Source organism: Felis catus, chromosome B2 (assembly GCF_018350175.1).
Source record: "Felis catus isolate Fca126 chromosome B2, F.catus_Fca126_mat1.0, whole genome shotgun sequence".
Lineage (NCBI taxonomy): Eukaryota > Metazoa > Chordata > Mammalia > Carnivora > Felidae > Felis > Felis catus.
In genome coordinates this window covers 18,165,610-18,174,132 of record NC_058372.1, presented here as the reverse complement: position 1 = coordinate 18,174,132, position 8,523 = coordinate 18,165,610, and positions in this window count along the sequence as shown.

Below are 8,523 nucleotides of genomic sequence, written 5' to 3'. Positions count from 1 at the left end.
TAAATGTGTTTTCTTATATAAAATTTTGGGGAAAAAATATTTTGAGACAAAAAACATCTTTTAGTTACGCAGACATAGATTTTCGTCACATTTATATTCCGTAACGTTCAATGTATAGATCTACTACATTAGGAACTCAAGGCACAAATACAGTTGTTCCATTTACTGCCACAATGAGCAATATGGAAAATGAAAAATAATATGTATTCATAAAGAAGAGCCAAGATGGTATGGCACTATAAAATTAAGAAGGACATTACCCCTGGACTGTATGGGAAGGGCCTGGCTGATTTCTTCCTAGCCATGCATTTTCATCAAAACTCATACATATTCAGCGAGACAAATAGCATGCCAATGAATTCAATGAGCCACCCCCGAAACCAAAACATCTATTTCCTAGCATCTGTTCGTGGGAATTATGTAAAATATTTAATGCGATGTGTTTTCACTGCAATCCTGTTTTTGTTTCCCAACCAGAGAATTTTCATTTAAATCAACATGTTTACCTGAGCCCCCTGTGCGTGCGTTTATTGGAACTGAAGTGCAGTTACAGATACAGGCAACATGGCGGCCAAACCAATGCATGTTGTTGCAACTGAGCCAATTTTCCAGGACATGTGTTCTGTTTCTCTAGCTGTAGAGATCCCCCCTATGATGATAAATGCTCCTGATCATGAGGGAGGGCACGAGAAACTGGAGTCCTGGACTGCAGGGAAATACCACAAGAGAAACAGCTCTCTTAAAACCTTGTTACCCAAAGTGTTTTCTGTGGATCAGCAGGACTGATATCTCCGGGAGCTTGTTAGAAAGGCTGAATCTCGGGCCCCAGCCCAGACCTACTGATTGGGAATCTGCATCTTAACGAGATCTCCAGAGAATTTGCTTGAATAGTAAAATTTGAGAAGCCTGGTTTTAAAACAAACTCTTAGGGGTGCCCGGGGGGCTCAGTCAGTTAAGCGCCTGACTTTGGCTCAGGCCATGATCTCATGGTTCACGGGTTCCAGCCCCATGTCAGGCTCTCTGCTGTCAGCATAGAGCCTGCTTCGGATCCTCTCTCTCTCTCTCTCTCTCTGCCCCTCCCCTGCTTGTGCTCCCGCTGTCTCTCAAAAGTAAATAAGCTCTTGGGACGCCTGGGTGGCTCAGTCGGTTAAGCGTCCGACTTCGGCTCAGGTCATGATCTCACGGTCTGTGAGTTCAAGCCCCGCGTCGGGCTCTGTGCTGACAGCTCAGAGCCTGGAGCCTGCTTCAGATTCTGTGTCTCCCTCTCTCTCTGACCCTCCCCCGTTCATGTTCTGTCTCTCTCTGTCTCAAAAATAAATAAACATTAAAAAAAAATTTAAAAAGTAAATAAACTCTTAAATGCACACAGTTATTTTTAGGGCGATGCTCAAAGTTCTAAGACAAGCCCTTCGTCCGGTGGACAGACAGCTTGGTGAAACCAGCTCCCTTTACATGCAGAGGCCACCCCAGCCCCTCTTTCTTTTTATTGCACATGCCACACACGCGTGTATTTTCTTTGTCCAGATCAGGCGACTCAGGAGTCCGCAGAGCGATCCTCTTTTGCCAGAATTAACCACCGTCACTAGTTTCCCTTCATTTCACTTTCTCTCCTGTGAGGTTATGGGCATGTGTACGTGTCAACACATTCTAAAACCATACACGAGATTTGCATCTGTGACACGGCATGCACGCTGTTTTCATTCATCCACGTGTTTCTGCCATCTTTCCTTGTCCTTGTATGTTGGACGGCCTCAGTCTTTGGAAGGCACATAGTCCTCCCTGGTGTGGATACACCGGAATCTGTACAGCCAGTTCCCTAGTGATGGACATTTGGATTGTTTCGATTTTTGTCTCCACCAGAAACAATGCCCCACGGACATCCTCGAACATCTGTTTTGGTGGCCACGTTTGAGAAGTTTAGATCAGATTCCTAGAAATCTCTAGGGTCCAGAAAAAGAGACAGAATAGCCTAAAAGCATATGGCACTATGCTGGCTCTCAGTAGCGATCAGATGAATCCGAGCTGAACAGCAATACAGCAATAGGGTCTTTCCCCTTTGCAGGCTGGCGAAAAGGTTCAAGCCCGATATATTTTTGGTAGGAGTACAAATTGGGGAAGCCTTTGAGAAAAGCGGTTTCACAACCTCCAGTCAACAGTGTTGATGACGAGGGTCGTGTATAGGCTGTGCCCAGGGCTGGGGGCTGGGGGTGAACTTCAGACGCCCTGGGAGACCCAAGTCCCATGTCTTATGACTCTTAAATCGCTTTTGTTCCCTGCATGGGTCACTTCCCCTCTTGTAGGCAAGTCCCAGGAAGGATCAGAAGAATGTGCTTGGGTGTCAGTGACCCCACTGAACCCACACTTCTATGGCTTCTTCTAGGGCTAGCCTATGGTCCCATTTTTCTTGCCCATCGGGGTAACTTTATTTTGGTTGCCTTTCCCAGAACCTGGGCTGGGCCTTCCTTAGAACTGCTTGGGGTCCTCTTCCCAGAGATCCTGGGTAAGATCTTAGGGAACAGGGGTTGAGTGACTGGGTCTTATCCTCTCAAAAGGCCCTCATCTCCTTATGGGCATGGCTTATCTTCCCTCCAGAACCCTGGCCCCTATGTCATTTGTGCAAGTAACAGAGAAGTTCACTCAATAACCTCTCACTGGGCAAAACAGATCAGCCTTAAAAAAACTACTCTACCTTAATGTGCTGAGACTCACAGAAAAGGCCAGAAGGAGTCACGTATAGCCCCTCACCGGTGTCCTCCAGCACCAATGGGGCTCATTCGAGCAAGGACGCCCTTGATGGAAGGGCCTGCCACGTCCAAGGAACACTGTCTCCCAGAGCCAGAGTAAGTGCTTGGTCTCCAGCACAAGCCAAGCGTGCAATGTCTCTCTCGCCTGTTGTCTCACATCTCTGGGAGGATATACCCTTTGCTGTTACTCCCTCTCTTCCCACTTTTTCACAGGGCACTTGCTCTACGTGGCAGAGACGGGCACTCCTGAACTGGGAGAACAGTTTCTGCCATAGTTTCTGCCATGCCATGGGCAGCCCCTTCTAGGCCCTCACATCTGGGACATTCGGAATCACCTGTTACAGGAATGGCACCCTGGCTGGGTCCCTGGGGAGGAGGGACAGGCAAGAGCAGACACGATCCCTTTCTGGGTCGATGACTGTATGAAGCCAGACAGGAGAGCAGCTCGAGAAAGTTGTTGAGCCGATAAAATGTTCGGTGAGCCTTGTCCGTGTCATTAATGGCATGTTATTGTGAAATAGACTCACGAGCCTCAGAAATGCCCCGGTGCCCTGCTAACCCCGTCGATGATCTCCTGACTTACTTGACAGCTGGCAATTCTTTTTTTTTTTTTTTTTTTAGAATTTTTTTTTCAACGTTTATTTATTTTTGGGACAGAGAGAGACAGAGCATGAACGGGGGAGGGGCAGAGAGAGAGGGAGACACAGAATCGGGAACAGGCTCCAGGCTCCGAGCCATCAGCCCAGAGCCTGACGCGGGGCTCGAACTCACGGACCGCGAGATCGTGACCTGGCTGAAGTCGGACGCTTAACTGACTGCGCCCCCCAGGCGCCCCATGACAGCTGGGAATTCTAAACAGAGTCCAAAATTCCAAGCCACAGCAAGGATGGCTTGGCTCCAAGCCAAGCCAGGAGCAAGGGCGCCGATTGTCACACAAGAGGTAGGATAAAATGTCTCTGCTTTGGGTGCTGGAAAGAGGTAGAGAATGGACCACCGGCAGGGAGGGCGTGAAGGGCGGAGCTCAAGACGTGGTCAGTCAGCTTCTTTCCTCCAGGATTTTGGCCCAGCTGATATTGGCTGAAAATGAGTAACTACTAAGGACCATCCTCAAAGCCAAAGAAACCTCCAGCGGACAGGTATGTGCTTTCGTATTAATGGCAGTGGTGTGTGTGTGTGTGTGTGTGTGTGCACACGAGTGCATGTGTCACGGATATTTAATGGCAGGTTATCTTTGCTGCTAATCAATCCAATTGTGGCTCTGAGGTTGTCATACGCTTTCATTTGAATGTATGACTTGGGCCTGTTTAATGGTAATCAATGCGATGAACGATGAAGTATTATTAACCTTCGTATTGATAGATCAAAATTAATTTCCTGAGGCTTCTGAATCAGTAGTCTAGCAAGAAGTCTTGATTGTAGCTTGGCGGTTCGACTATGCACATTTGCACAGCAGATACTTTGAATTCCACCCGTGGGAAAGGATACTTTTCAGCTAGTGACTGGCCACAGTTATCCTGAGTTCTGGGGGGGGGGCGGGCAGTGAGTGCTGTTTTGGTTTTTCAAATTTTGGTCAGAAGGGCTTATTAAGGGGAGCCCAGTTTGGGATTTATCGGTTTATTCCAACTGACCAGGCAATATCGTGTTAAACACAATACAATACATGTAACCCTGTGATTTTTTTTTAATTAGGTGAGGTAAAAGCCTCGTATTAACACTTTATCTTGATTTATGAATGTAATTTATCCTTGAAACTAATGTCTCTTCGAATGGAAAGGGTTTTTTTTTTATCCTTTATGGGAATTTTAAGTAATATTGAATGCCTGAGAATGTTCTCTATAAAACACGAAACAGAACACAGAACAATAATGGCTCAAATGAAAATAGTCATCTTAAGATAGAATTTGATTTGCAATTCTAAATGTCCTATAACTGACGTATCAAAATGTGTTAAAACATTTGGCAGATATAACTTTTTAGGTGCCTTGTATATAGAAAAAGTCAAAGTGTTTATATTCACTATGTATTTCATTAATGATATCTACCCATATTCATATTATTTAAATGAATACTTAATTTTTTTTAATGTTTATTTTTGAGGGAGAGAGAGAGAGAGAGAGACAGAATGCAAGTGGGGGAGGGTCAGAGAGAGAGAGGGAGGCACAGAATCCAAAGCAGGTTTCGGGCTCCAAGCTGTCAACACAGAGCCCGATGAGGGGTTTGAACCCACAGATTGTGAGGTCATAATCTGAACTGAGGTCAGATGCTCAACCAACTGAGCCACCCAGGTGCCCCTAAGTGAATACTTTTTTAATGTTTATTTATTTATTAGAAAGAGACGTGGGGGGAGGAGGAGAGACAGAGAAAGAGGGGACAGAGGGTGAGCGGCCGTCCCCTCGCTGACAGGAGACAGCTGCCCCTTGTGGGGCTTGAACTCACAAACCATGAGATCATGACCTGAGCTGAAGTTGGACATTTAACCAACTTAGCCACACCGGTGCCCTCAAGTTAATATTTTAAAAAAAGTTCTTTTAGTTTTATTGAAAAGGAACACTTCTGGGAAACAAATAGGAATGATTTCGCAGGAACCGTAAGTAGCCGAGAAGTGTCACGGAAGCGATGGATTGCCAAATCAAGTGCTTTCTACGTTTTTCGAGCGGCGATTTGCAGGCTACCCGCTGCTGCCTGCCGCCTTCTCTCCGACCCTTGCAGAGCCAAGAACTTAAAAGCAAAAACGTCTGTTGATAGTACTTACAAAAATGTCTTCCATATATAACTGCATGTGTTTTAGACAACTGATTTCACCATGGCCAAATCTGAATCGCTACGTATCTGAATGTGTTTTCTAAAAGTTCTTCTGGCCTTTCTCCTTAAGCTGTAGGCAGTACCTGGGTACTACCAAGATGCCTGACGGTTCTTAACTCCTGTGAAATGAGCTGGCTTTCGAGCCCTGGCTGGATCTTGGGTGCCACGTGGGGATAGGATCCCCGAGGGGCCCGTGGTTCCCCACCCCCCTTGAAGAGAATTCTGAGGCCTTAGGCTGTTGTTCATCTTGGTAAATGAGCCGATGTCAGGGCAGGAGTAAGGCCCAGGAAACCTGATCTCTCCTCCTTCCCCCTCTTTGCCTTTGCCCTCACAGGAGAGAGAATCCAGAAATGGCGCTAGCTTGCCTAAAATAGGACATTCGGTCACCTGTGTGCATGACCGCCTTCAGCCAATTCGTGCCCACATCTAGTGCCCAGGGTGACATTGCTAGGTTGGTCGTGATTTTTTTTAATTATCCAGCGTTACTGGTTTTCTTTAACGACTGAATTTGTAACGTGCCGTTTGGTTAGCCCCACCATGTGTAGCAAAGCACCTTTCTGTATTTCTGATTTGCACTTTCTAGCAGCTAGACTAGAAGATAAGTTGTAGGCATCACTGCTTTCGTAGAAATAACCCGCGCCCCTATGGCTAAAACAGGTATATGATCAATTTTTCAAATTGTGGTAAGACACAGACACTTCGTGGCCGACGTGCTGCTTATCCACACGTGCGGTTCGTTTTCAACACCATATAAAGTTCCTTTTAAAGTTTCTGTATGGGGTGCCTGGGTGGCGCAGTCGGTTAAGCATCCGACTTCAGCCAGGTCACGATCTCTCGGTCTGTGAGTTCGAGCCCCGCGTCGGGCTCTGGGCTGATGGCTCAGAGCCTGGAGCCTGTTTCCGATTCTGTGTCTCCCTCTCTCTCTGCCCCTCCCCCATTCATGCTCTGTCTCTCTCTGTCCCAAAAATAAATAAACGTTGAAAAAAATTTTTAAAGTTTCTGTGCATTGTTTTATACTGGCATATAAGCAGAAGTTTATAGGTTCGCTATGTTCTGCTGTAAGTATTTGTCGAAATATTTTGTCAGAAGGCGAGGTGGGTGGGCTCAGCGGGCTGAGGAGTATTTGGCTGGTTAAGTGAATCGTCGTACAAAGGCTGGAGAGCCATTTCATGATGGAATGTTCTTGTTGGGTCAGCCCTCAGGCCAGATCACCTCCTAGGCAGCTGAGGTGCAGATTGGTGGTTTTTGCATAAGTGCGGGAGATGGGGCCACGACAGAAGAGTCACCTGACAGACGGCACGTGGACAGCCGGCCCCTGCGGGATGGCAGACACCCAGACCTCAAACTAACCTGCATCCTCACTGCAATAATGCTACCTGCCCAACAAGCAGGCATTTCTGGAGCATTGGTGGGCACTGTTTTATCACACTTACCCATTGTTTTTATAAATAAGTTTCTTCTCAGGGGCACCTGGGTGGCTCAGTCGGTTAAGCGTCTGACTTCAGCTCAGGTCATGATCTCGCGGTTCGTGAGTTCGAGCCCCGCGTCGGGCTCTGTGCTGACAGCTCGGAGCCCGGAGCCTGCTTCGGATTCTGTGGCTCCCTCTCTCGGGTCCTCTCCCGCTTACGCTGTCTCTGTTTCTCTCTCAAAAGTAAATAAACATTAAAAAAAATTACAAAAAAAGAATGTGCCTTCTCTTCTAAGGTAATTAATAAGCAGTGCACTAAGGTGAAGGGGGTTAAGGGTCCCCTTATCACGGGGAGCACTGAGTAATGTACAGAACAGTTGAGTCATTATATTGTAGCCCTGAAACACATGTAACACTGTATATGAACTCTACTGGAATTACAATTTAAAAACAGTAAGCGGTTCACCATAGTCTACTCCAAATCTCCGTTATTATAGATAGAGGCCATCCCTACCACGGAGAAGCTCATAATCTATGAGGACGGCAGGCTTATTATAAGCGTTCCACTTAGTAAGGATATATGTTAGCAAAAACAATCACAAAGATGCACTAGAGGGGCAGGTTAAAAGCAGGAAGTCTGGAGCCAGGCCACCTGCCTCCAAATCTTGGTGCCGACACTTTCTAACTTACCAGCTGTGTGACCTTGGGCAAGCTGCCTAACCCTCCTGTGCCATTCTCTCATCTATAGAACAAGGATTTTATAAGAGTTGGTATTTATGAAGTGCTTAGAAAAGCACGTGTGTTTATTAGTTGTAAAATACTGTTTCCTAAATAGAGTTAACGTTAAAAAGGCTGCGTGGGACAAAGACCAACAAAGGGTTAGGATTCTCATATGTGGATCTGAAGAGTGTACTCCTCCCCTTCCTTAGCCATGGAGTTTGCGGAGGATAAAGCCCTTCCCATAGCTCCAGGAACGGGCCCTGATTGGCTCAGCTCTCTCAGCAAATAATGCCATTCTTATTGCAGTGATTGGTTAAGGAATGGACAAATGACCTGTGTTGGACCAATGAGAGAAAGGCTGCCGGGAATTGTAAGAGACACACGAGGACAGAGTCTTTTTTCTTCTTGGGATGTTGTAGAGTGAAAATGAGAAGTCTGGATCCCCTGCAGCCATTTTGCCACCACAAAGGGCAAGCCGGGAGTGTAGGGGGGTGGAGAGCACCCCTGTCCCTGGGTGTAGCCTGATAATGAAGCTGACACCATGAGAGGGAGAGTGAGGAACATGGAGAATTTGTGTCTTTGATTATATTGCTTGAACTTCTGGATCGAACCTTACTTGAAGGCAGAACCATCTGTAGATTTCTGAATTTTAGGAATCCATAAGCTCCCCCTATTGCTTAAGCAAGCTTGAGTTCTAGTTCTGTCACCTGCAACTGAAAGAATCCTCACTGCTTAAAAATACTGACTTTGCGGAGTTAGGAAAAGTCACGATTCAACTAAGTTCTAGAAGTTTATCTACCTCTGCAGCTACGGAATTTCCTGAGTCCACCTCAAAGTGTGGTCTTCAGA